The sequence below is a fragment of the Notothenia coriiceps genome, unplaced genomic scaffold (assembly GCF_000735185.1).
Source record: "Notothenia coriiceps isolate Sejong01 unplaced genomic scaffold, NC01 NC01_scaffold00037244, whole genome shotgun sequence".
Lineage (NCBI taxonomy): Eukaryota > Metazoa > Chordata > Actinopteri > Perciformes > Nototheniidae > Notothenia > Notothenia coriiceps.
In genome coordinates this window covers 4,824,908-4,836,377 of record NW_011369945.1, presented here as the reverse complement: position 1 = coordinate 4,836,377, position 11,470 = coordinate 4,824,908, and the positions used below count along the sequence as shown (strand labels likewise).

The 11,470-nt window shown below is 38.0% G+C and overlaps 1 long non-coding RNA gene across 2 annotated transcripts in view; it reads left to right on the top strand.

The window, feature by feature from the left end:
• LOC104964518 (uncharacterized) overlaps positions 1-11,470 on the top strand; it is a 136,491-nt gene that overhangs the window by 71,145 nt on the left and 53,876 nt on the right. For both annotated transcript variants that reach the window (XR_800428.1, XR_800427.1), the window contains exon 3: positions 10,075-10,175. This is a non-coding gene — a long non-coding RNA (uncharacterized lncRNA). The remainder of the gene's footprint in view (positions 1-10,074; positions 10,176-11,470) is intronic.

Genomic DNA, 11,470 nt, shown 5'->3' with positions numbered 1-11,470 from the left:
GGAGAATAGATTCTAAATACTGCTGCTGTTTATAAAGACTTTGAATGGTTTAGGCCCAAAATACATTTCTGACCTCCTGCTAAATGATGAACCATCCAGATCTCTCAGGTCTTCAGGGACTGGTCAGCTTTCTGTCCCCAGAGTCAGAACTAAACATGGAGAAGCAGCGCTCAGTTATTATGCTCCAAATATCTGGAACAAACTCCCAGAAACCTGCAGGTCCGCTGCAACTCTGACTACTTTTAAATCCAGGCTGAAGACTTTTCTTTTTGTCGCTGCTTTTAATTGAAACTGAGCCGTTGTGTTCATCAGTAAAGTGGAACTTCTGTGTGAACTATCCACATCTTAAACTGCACTGTAACTTTTTTTCATGTATTTTTCTTTAATGTTTATTCATGTATTGTTTTTTAATCAAAAATAATTGTACTAAACTTCCGCTACAGCAGCAACAACAAATACAATCTGATGACAGGCCAATGCTCAAACTTGAGCTGTGTACAGCGAGGAAAAAAGGTGCTAATCGGACGTAAAACGTTAAAGGTCTCCTGATTTAGTTTGTGAATGAATTCTTATTAGAGTTTGGGCTGGAGAGTGCGTGCGGACCTGTCGGTCAGATAACAGGCGTGTGTAAGTCCTGCATCTGTATGATACAAATGTGTGTAAAATGATACCGGGTGCTGTAATCACTCATCAGGTTACGTTATTACATTGACCACCACACCCCCGACCCAAAAGAATGGACGTGTTATTGGCTTCCCCTAATTTTTTCCCCACGCCACGCTAATGGTCACCTCATTCAAAGTGAATACGTTGGAAGATTTTTTTAACGCTGCTGTGTGGACGGACCGTTAATGTTTATTTTTATTATCTTTGTTTTGTATTGACTGTTTTTAAATGCCATTTTTTGTCTTTCATTTTTGTAAAGCACTTTGAATTGCTTGTTGAAAGGTGCTATATAAATAAACTTGCCTTTCCTTACATATACTGTATATGTTGCTTTGGGTTAAAGTATCAGCTAAAACACTTGTATCATGTCTGATTTATTTTAATAAAGCAACACATTATAGACATTAGTGGAGTTAAAATATAGATATAACATAAAAAGGCATGCCATGCTTCTACTGTTAGGTAATCATTTGACATTACATACAGTCTGAAATGTAAGGAATTATATATCTTTGTGCAGGTTTTTTTTTTATTGTGATTATATTCATTAATGTATATTATCGTATTATTTGCAAAGGAAACCCTATCTTACAGACCATTGTATCCTTATTCTCCCTGAAACTCTCTCTGTCTCTTTCTTTTTACCACATGCAGACATGCAATGCTTTATGCAGTACATTTAGCCGAGGGAAGTGATTTGAACTGCTGGCCTAAAGCCCTCACACCCTGCCACACAAGTGCACAGTTGACGTGAGACTCTGGGAACCCTGATGTGATAGCCCATGCCACCAAATCCACAGTTAATTGGACACTTCCTTCACAACAGGCCTGTGGTAAACAGCAGCAAGCAAATAACAATGCTAAGACGAGCTTCCACAATGAACAAGAGAAAATAGCTCAGATAACGAAAACAGCAGCAGATGTGTTGTCCTCTGCAGTATATTGTGTTTAGAACAACAACTCTTTTCTGACTGCATAATCCTCAGCATTCTGCTAAACTGATTAGCCTGCCCATGCTTAACAGCTGGTATCTTAGCCCATTTTGTCCGGCTTGGAAATGTTAAGCAGAATCATGTCTGCTGCATTCCCTGTGCCAAACGGACATTTGTGTGTGAAAAGTGGTCAGCAGCCAGGTATTTTTTGAGTAGGGATTGCACATGATCAAAAAGGATTTCATGGAAGCAGATTGAGAGAAAGGAGTCTTATGGAAATGTAGGATTGCATTGTGCTGCATGTCTCAGCTTTCGAGAGCCAGTCCACATGTTTTTTTTAAACTGTTGGAAGATGTTAAGGTTTAGAGAGCTTTCCAGCTCACCACAGACAGTTAGTTCCAGCTAATGTAATCGAGTCACTGGTGAAGAATGTCAAACACCAAGAAAAACAAAGAGACACAAACAGTTTTCTCAGAATCTGCTGGGCGGAAAGGCAAGTGAATATTTGACTACAAAGGGATGTTGCATCTCAGCACTGCAGTGTGCACTTTGCAAATAATTCTGAATTCCAAAATAGTAGCAGGCTGTAAACATCAGTCAAGAAATATCTCTATCAAAACTGGTAGGGTGGGTTTGCAGACCATGTACAAATCTATAAGGCAAGGCAAGTTTATTTATATAGCACATTTCAACACAAGGCAATTCAAAGTGCTTTACAAAAATGAAACGCATTAAGAGCCTAAGAAACATATTATGAAATGACAGTTAAAAACACTCATTTAAAAGCAAAGATACATGAATAAAAGTGACAGTGCTGTGTGAGATACACACATCTGAAATGTTTAGCTCTGACTCTCAATCATTGCTCACTTTTTAGCAGAAATTATTTTTCTATCACCTCCCTTTCTTTCTCTAACTTGTCCTTTAGTTATTTCAAGTGTTTCATGCTAAACGAACCCCCCTTTAGAAAAAATTCTAATCCGACCCCNTGCTCGAGTTCTCACTAACACTAAGAAAGTGGATCACATCACTCCTGTTCTGAAGTCGTTACACTGGCTTCCTGTGTGTCAAAGAATAGATTTCAAAAAATTTTTGAAATCTATTCTTTGACACACAGGAAGCCAGTGTAACGACTTCAGAACAGGAGTGATGTGATCCACTTTCTTAGTGTTAGTGAGAACTCGAGCAGCAGCGTTCTGAATCAGCTGCAGCTTTCTAATAGATGTTTTAGTGAGACACCATTACAGTAGTCAAGTCTACTGAAGATAAAAGCATGGACAAGTTTTTCCAAATCCTGCTGTGACATTAGTCTTTTAATCCTCGATATATTCTTAAAGTGATAGTAAGCTGACATAGTAACTGTTTTAATGTGACTGTTGAAACTCAGGTCAGAGTCCATGACTAAACCTAGATTTCTGCCTTGTCTGTTGTTTTTAACATTGCCGACTGAAGCTCAGCGCTAACTCTTATACATTCTAAATGTAAACAAACATACAAGGTTGTTGTTTTGTCCGGGAACTTCATCTGTGCTAATGACATCTAATTGCTCATCTGCTGTCACTTCCAATCAAGCAGATAATTAATGTAGGATAGACTTGTTTATACACCTGTCTGAGCCCCGTCATTAAAAGTCCCAGTAGACACTGTTTTAAAGACGCATGTTTTTGTGTCCAGGTACTACTGTATGTATTTTGGGCCTAAACCATTCATGTACTGTAGACATGCCTATGGAGTATTTTTGGACTTGATATTCAAAGACATTACGACGTGTGACATGACTGCAGGGGCTAGAATTGAACCACTGACCCTATGATTGGTAAGTCAGTGCATCGCCCCCCTGAGCCTTAACCTCCCTTTTATATCTTGAATCAATTTTAGTTTTGTCTCGTTATTGGTAATGTGATATTTTTATTTATGTTTGCCTCATTACATTCAGAAAAGCCTTAAACAAGTCTTCCAATCAATACTCTTTTACTGCACCACATTGTTTCTTTTCATTGAAGGGAATACCTGCTTGTCCATGATGTTCACAAATATTCTAAATGAAAGAAATGGCAAATATGAGCCTTGACAACAACGCTGGTATTATTTTTAGCTTGTTAGTGTGTATGCCTCATCACTACAAAATGTGATCCTATATTGTGGTAAAAACTGCTACAGAGACACTATTGAGGTCTTTGCCAGGTGTTTATGTCGCCCCCCCCCCCACACATACACACACACACACAATTATTACGCTCTTGGCCTAATTTGATTTACCAGTGGGTGTGATCCCAGGTCTCTAGTTTATCAATGTTTGTGTAATTACTAATGGTTTGTAAAAAAGATCAAATGGCCATTCCTAATACATGACGATAATTCATCCAAAATGGCCTTCTTCAATTTATTCTTAGGCAGACTGGGATGTTTTTGTGGGACATCGTTTTTCAAAGCTCTGGCAGCTTTATTTAGCCATTAAATGATTTAGTTACAAGCACTAATATGTGTGTTCATTTTTTCTAGACAGCAGAGTGTGAAATTGAAGTTTAAATAACAATTAGCTCTTCTTCGGATGTTTAGATCACAGAGAACGCAGCACTGTTTGACATGTTCACATTCAGAACCGGGAGGAATTAAGAAATGCTCTGGTTGTACTAATAGTCGAGCATCTCTTGTCTTCTCGGAACAAAAACCTTCTTTTGGCGTTAATCAAATTCTGAAAGACAAAAAAGTACTTTAGTTGTTTAATTAGAAGAACTGCTTGAATGTAGCTTTTGACACTTTGTTCTATAACTCTTGTGTTAGGCATGAGAGGCCGGGGGCGGACTCCAGTTTTTTACATTTTTCCTGCAAATTATTCACAATTTGCCTCTTAAAAACAAAGTCCCAAGGTTTAGACACTGTTGGAGAATGACTCAGACACTGTGTGCTGCAAGCGATGATGCAATAAAGCTTTGTTTAGGGAAGTACTCACGCAGCATTACACTGTGGCGGTCACTGAGCTCTCAGCATGAGCCAAAGGCACAAGTCTTTTTTATTCCAGTCTTTTCAATTATTTCGCAATGGCTGTTATTTGATGTTTCACTGCCTCTTGCAAAATCCCCTTTTACTTTTAAATGTTTATTTATTTATTTGTCTCTTTATTAATCTAGTCTGACAGGTGTATTTACCTTCATCTTTTCCTCTCCGTCTGTTTATGCGCTGATACTCTCCTGACACCCTTTCCTTGTTTGTTTCATCCAAGTTGTGCGCGTATATCTCAAAGAGATACCTCTGACCCAGACGTTTTTGCATTCTCTTTTGACATTTCAGTGACCTTTTGAACTCATCGCCATGTTTTTACTGTCTATTCTATTCACTTTGTGTATAGTAAAAGTAAAAGAGCTGAATTAGCTTTTCCTCCTTTCTGTTTTATTCTCTTTGAAGAGAGACGGATGAAAAGGAGGATGGGGGAGGTTGTTAACACTTTTTATAATGCAACTCCAGGCAATATGGATAGGAGGCTGGCAGCGTTTCTACATGTACATGAAGCTGAGATACACTTTCCAATAAAGAGCCAATATATGCAGAATGTTGACATTTACATCAACCGCACCAGGCAGTTTTTTCTGTTTTAGTAATGCAAATTAATTCCATTGGAATGTAATCTACAATGACATTTCTTTTTTTCAAAACAATACATCTTTAAATATTTCCATAGTTTAAGATTGGAGTGTGAAAGTACCAATTAAAATGCATTCAATTTACGATCCCCATCTTTGAAGTAGAACAATTTCACTAACAAAGGAACACAAACAAACAAAGGAAGAAAAACAAACACAAATGTCATTGTAACATTGTACTACTTTACTAACCATAATATTCAATTTTATAGCTCTACATTTCAGTCACTCTAAAGCAAGAGAGACATTATATGAATTGAATCAATAATGCATTTTATACTTTATACCAACATGTAAATCAATAAAACTGTCCGAAAGCAAACATTTTAAGGGGAAACTGCATTTATTCGAATACAGATTTGTATCAACTTAGTCACATCTACGTACAGTTTCCCCAACATCTGATAACTGTTCAATTAAATTGCACGAATAACTCCTATTCTCACTAAGCATGCACCCACAATCAAATCTATTAAAAAAATGCTGATTTTAAATTTGAAAAGTATTTTCAATCAATTCAAGAACATAGATGGACATACATAAATACATAATTGTCAGTAGTGCTAATGTTCATTGTGCATGTAACTTCATTGAGCTTCGGATCAATGCTTTGTGCCTAAAAGCCTGCTTCTGCATGTTTGTGTCATCAAGTGAGCTGAATGCACAGCCTTCGACTTGCCCTTCACTTTTAGCTACTTAATGAAATGGCTGCTGGGTGTGGGCTGAGTAACGCTGCTGCGGTGATGACTCCAGACCTTTCTTCAGTCGGGGTTCAGACATTGAAACCCACAGAATTGAAATGTGGAATAATTCATGACGGAGGATGTGAAGTATCGTCACAAGTCCAACTGGGGAATGTGTTCTTCATAGGCTTACATTAACAAGCCAGAGATTGAAAGGCACCAAACCTTTATAGCCAGTAGGGCTGAAGTGAAAGGTGAACAAAAAATATCGAAACATAAAAAAACAAGTGAAAAATCGACATGATTTAAATAAACTGAACTGCTTTAGAATTTGAGAATTCTACCTGTTAAACTTTTATAAAAATAGGACTTTGAAAGCGTCAAGTATTTACGTAACAAGGACAAAAAGACAGTGAATACGCATTGAAGTGAGTTGAGCCTTGTTGACAGAGTGGCCTTTTGTTCCTGGCGAGGACAGTTTCTAGATTGAATTGATCTGACTTTAGAGCCTAAGCATTCAACTTGGTCACTCATCTCTGATCTGTGGCTGTCAAGTGAAGATGGGGTTTTCAGAGAAATAGACTGCTTGGAGAGCGAGTGAAAGGTTCACTTCACCTCTGGACCCTTTCCCTCACTACTTTAGTGCTTACTTCTTAGTAGAAATCAGCAAACTTCCCATAACAAAATATTTTAAAACTATTCAGACTACAAAAGTCTCTATTGGATGAGTCGACTGTCAACAAAGTAATCAACATATATTATAATAATAAAGAGATGTTTGTTCTTTTCATTTCTCAAACAGTTCCAAATTGTGAAATGTCATCATGTCCTTCTTTATACGCAATATTGAACGGACATGTTTAATATTTTATACTTTCAGTCAAACAAAAATATGTTGATGATATAACCTGATTGTGAAATCACACTTTTTAACATTTCTGACATCTTGTTGACATTAATTGAATCATCCAAAACAAAATAATTTATAAAATATATCATAAAAATGTGCACTGATTTCATCATGTTCCCATGGGGTTGTGCCTCCTATTATATTAAAGAAAGCTGTAAGACACATTGAATTACACAATTGTTTCAGTCATCACAACAAAATATTAAATAGTTAATGTAGTTAAAAAAAAAAGTATTGATTTACAATCAATTCAAGCGTAAACACAGCAGAACATAGGAACACATCTAGAGACAGAACTAAGTGCTCCATCACTTTCATCCTGCTGCAGCTGAAGGCTGTTTGGACCTGCAGACATATTTTCCTCGGAGATTTCCGCTTTAGTTCACCTCTCTTTAAGGACCCCCCTGAAAAAAAGTAAAGATTTGTTGGCACAGTGCAGCTCAGCACTGTCACTCCAATTTAGAAAGCTGTTAGCTGATCCTTTTGACCGTGTCTTCCGCTACCTGGGCCATTTCTAAGCCACAGATGATAATCCTCAAGGGATCCTCATTAAGTCTTTGCTCCAATTAAGCCTCGCTCATTTTGCCGCAGCACAATTGCTCTGTACCGCAGCGCACAAATCCTCCAACAGTGGATTAGGCTGATCGGTGGGTGGGATGAAAATAGCAGCGTGGTAAGTCGGGGGAAGAGGTGAGCATTTCTTAGGTGTCAGCAGCCACTGCTCGCACGTCCAGGGGTGTGCATCAAACAATTTGAGTTGAAGGAAAACATATCACATGTGAAAGTATACTAAATTCGGAGCTGCAGTAGATATGGCTTATTTAAGTGGCTCAAATGTGGCTTAGCGAGGGGAATCACTGTGCAAGCTGGTACTGCTGAACCTTGATATAGTGAATACATTTCTGCTGGCACTGGGGTTTCTGAGGCATACATATTCCAAAAGTTTCATAACCTCATATATATCCAGTTTAAGTTTGGATGGGAGTGGCTTGATCTGTTATGTTTTCATCTCATGGACTTCACTCTGTTATTTTTTATGAAGACATGGACATCTTGAGTTCAGAATCAGAAACAGGTTTATTGCCAGGTAGGTTCACACGTACGAGGAATTTGACTTGCTGTCATGGTGCAGGCATAACATATAAAGCTACACGTTTTAAAAAAAATGCACAGATGGGAACTATATTAAGAAGACTGTAAACAAATATAGATAGATAACTATAAAATAAAGCAGTAATTTACAGCGAAATAGAATGCAGTGAATTATAGAATATGAAATATGCGCAGTAAGCAACATTTGAACAATATTTGAACATTGTGTGCATTAATGTAATGCCTATAGAGTTTGCGTTGTGGCTGAGGTAAAGTGTCAAGAGTTGTATGTGAAGGAAGGTCACATATTGTTTAGTGTTGACAAAAACACATCAACAGGAAAACAATACTTACATAACGAGAGACAAAAAAACACACGGACAGACAGACATGGTGAATCAGCAAAATAATATTTCTAAATTGTTCTAGTACAATCTTTAACAGAACTAATCCCTGGTTTGAGCTGATGGGGCACTTATTATTTGAAAGGTTCAGTGACATCAAAGCGTTTGTCCCACTCAGCACTACACTGCATTATCAAATACTAGTTTTTGCTTCATCATGTGTTTTGAGTTGCCGCACAGTCCAGAACTCTTCCAGTCAATGTAATGTATTAATCGGTTAGCTTTCACAACCCAGTGGACACATCATTTTGAACATGAATGGTGCCAGCACGCAGTCGGTTCTGGCCGGCCACGTTGGCAACAACAGACCAACAAAATATTTTAGCCGACGGCTCTCATTACACTCTAAGAAAGAACACTCAGCCATCATATGCGTTGAAATTCTACCTACCCATCACAGTCATATTGCTATCCTTGTCTTCAGCATCTTAGTATTCAGTATGCTTTTGCGGTACCACTTTACAATAAGACTACCCTTATAAAGGGTTTACGAATAATTTGTAATTCATTTATTAATTAGTTTGTGAACACTTTATAAATCATTAACAAGCTTTTATAAGACATGAGATAAACAGGGCAACTGTGACCGGTTGCTTGCCAAATAGTGAGCCCACATTTATCTGTACTGCTAAGCCTTATATTGGCTACCTAGCTTACTTTGTCTTCTTCATCAGCCAGCATCCTTGGTATCTGTTGCTCACTGAGTTGATTCTCGCTAAGTAGCCAATATAAGGCTTAGTCATCTTACCAAATAGTGAGCCTGTGTTGATGTGTGAAAACTATGTTAGAACTGGTTTATAAATGGTTTTTAATGATTAATCAAGTGTTTACAAACTAATTAATAACCTAATTGTAAACCCTTTATGAATCCTTCTTACAGGTAGTCTTATTGTAAAGTGGTACTGCTTTTACCATCAACTGCCATGGATTGGGTTTCATCACTAAACATTTGCTTCCTTCAAGGTAGATTATATTTCCTTTCCAGCGCAGATATTAGACGCAAACATGCACAGCAATAGCACATTATCACTTCAAATGTATTGCTTTGAATTGTTTTTTCACATTATAGTGTCTATGTAGTTTTGGCAGCTTGAGAGACGAGCCTAAATACTTTCACAGATCAAGAGTGCAGCTCATTGGTTAGATATATACGTGTTAACAAGAACCAGTAAATCCTTGCTTCACGTATTCTGTAGATATTTTGCATTCAGTTACCAGTTTATGTGCTTCTGTCTTTTACTCCATGAACAATACTTTCATCAGAGAACCATAGCAAGCACAGGCACATTTAAATTGCCATGACCGCCATTAATGCCCGTCTGTAGATAAGTGTCAGTTGATCTAACGTATTGCTTTTAAACTATTGCCAGTTGCCATTTTAAGGATGTGTCAATCAGCCGAGGACATCCACTGTCCAAGTCTGCACCCCTCCTCTGAATGGCATGAGCCCTGCATATGTTACTCGCTTGTCTTCCCCCGATCCAAATGCTGGTGTAATGAGCCATTCTCAGGCAGCTGTTTAGGCAGAACAATGATCAAGTTGACCAAGCAAGGAGAAAGATTCTGTGCCTGTGTCATACAGGTCTTTTCCTGCCTGCTAGCCCGGTGCGGCTTCGCTAATGTTCTTCCTTGGAGTGACATTTCTTCCAGGATGTTTATCGTGGATCGCTGGGCATTTGTAGTGGCTGACTCCTGAGCTCACTCTCCATGTCTGCTCTGATTTGTGTTTCTTTGTTTTTCTCGCAGACCCCGGAATAAGTGAGCTGTGAATAAAGTCCCACTGGAGCTTTTCTAAAGGACTCCCTTGCTTCTCTGACAGTGTATGGACATCTGACATTGGGTAGCAGGTATGTCAGTATAAATGTTCTTATAATTGTGTTACTGCTGTACCCTTTTTATTTCAGTTCTTAAAGTCTGGTTTGGATGAAAAGGTCAGTTATGAATAGTACAATATTTAATTAAATATGGCCAAAAGGGCCACACAAACCATGGCATTCTACAGAAATCCCAGCATCCCGAGTACTTATAACTGCATAACTGTATATAACTATGTAAAACTCAATCTAAACATATCTGTTAGGTGGGTTGCCAGGACTTTAATAGGACAATGTGAATTAAATGGAATGTTAAATGCAAGGCAAAGAACGATAAGTACTGTTTTTCTGTTAAACCGCTGAGCCATAGTTTTCAGATTTTAAATTAAATCAATGACATGTGCTAGAAGCTAACCAGCCATTAGAGTCATTTTGACTCTGCTGGGAATACAGAGAGTCTCTTGGAGCTTTGGCAGTAGCTAGCAGGACATGAGAGAGCCTGTGTGGGTGCCACCTGTGTTGCAGCTAGATGAGCATCTCTACTATGAGAGGCTCTCCAGTGTGGGTGTCTGTGTGGGTTTTAGTACATAGCTGTTACAAACTACAAGCAACAAGAAGTATTGTGAATATTTCGTATAATGCCAACACAAATCCATCTGATTATGTGTGCAGGGAATAAACAATAACGTGTGTCACTCCTCTTCAATTGATTTTCCTTTGTCTGGCTAGTTGTCAAGATACAGTGTGAGTTTGGCCCTCTTTTCAGTACCGTCACCTCTTCCCCCCCCCCTGGAGTTTGCAGGCCTGGAGAGAAAAGTAAAATGTATTTAAAAATGGATTATCAGCTAGCAAGCCTGATGTCATTGAACCATCTGTTCCAGTGCTTAGGTCCCATGACAGTGAAAGCCCAATTACCCCCTAATTTATAATACATCACAGAAAATTAACATGTTTATTATTCTCAACTATCATTCAAATTCGATTTTTTTAACATTGCACCGCCTGGAATTTCTCACAACACATGTGGTAAATGCTATATTTGTAACTATGTGATTAGTATGGTGAGCAGGGTAATGGATGATACATGTCAGATTACTCTTCTGGGTCAGACTACGCAGTATTTTTGGAAAAGGCACTGCAGCAAGTGGAAGGAATAAAGAAAAGATAATAATAATACAATTGTGGCCATTATAAAATAATACAAGATATGTTTACTTACATCAAAGAAGATGAAGGAATTTACCTCACTTATAATAGTCTGAGAAATATACTATAATGTTTAAGTGTTTTATTCAATCGAGATAGTTGTTTGCAGAAAATATCTACTT